Source organism: Odontomachus brunneus, unplaced genomic scaffold (genome assembly GCF_010583005.1).
Source record: "Odontomachus brunneus isolate Ranch 3 - 2012 unplaced genomic scaffold, Obru_v1 Obru_scaffold_417, whole genome shotgun sequence".
NCBI classification, from domain to species: Eukaryota; Metazoa; Arthropoda; class Insecta; order Hymenoptera; family Formicidae; genus Odontomachus; species Odontomachus brunneus.
In genome coordinates this window covers 37,273-37,812 of record NW_022639867.1, presented here as the reverse complement: position 1 = coordinate 37,812, position 540 = coordinate 37,273, and positions in this window count along the sequence as shown.

The window sequence follows — 540 nt, the reverse complement described above, 5'->3', positions numbered from 1 at the left end:
TTCGTGTCCAAACGCACCGTGTCCAATTGAACCGTGTGTCAAGTTCCGTGTCCATTTGCACCGTGTCCATTTGCAACGTGTCCAATTGTACTGTGTCCCACTGAATGCCACTTGGGGATTCTACCCGTGTGATGTATACAGGTAGTTGGCCCCGTGTCAGCAAGTGAGTATTGATATAAGGTATGGCCATTCCTTTGACTTCCTGTGTTCCCATAGGGTTGTTGTCTCCAGTTTTGCTCTTCCCACCGAAGTGTAATAATAGTTGGGTAAGGGAGTCCCAAAGGGCTCCTATTAAGTATAAGGAACAACCAAAAACAGAATGTAAGGCGACACCATGTAGGATAGTGTCTAGTATGAGTTTAATAATCCTGATGATGATTACGATGCCAAGTAACCCGGCACTAATATTGCCGAAAATCAGAAATTTCCCCCATATCCTGTCCCATGTTGAGGTTGTTAATTTTTCTAGAGCTGCTTCGTCCAGCAGATTCATGAAGGATCCCCCGTGTATAGTGGTAGCTTGTCCCATCATTCCTCTTG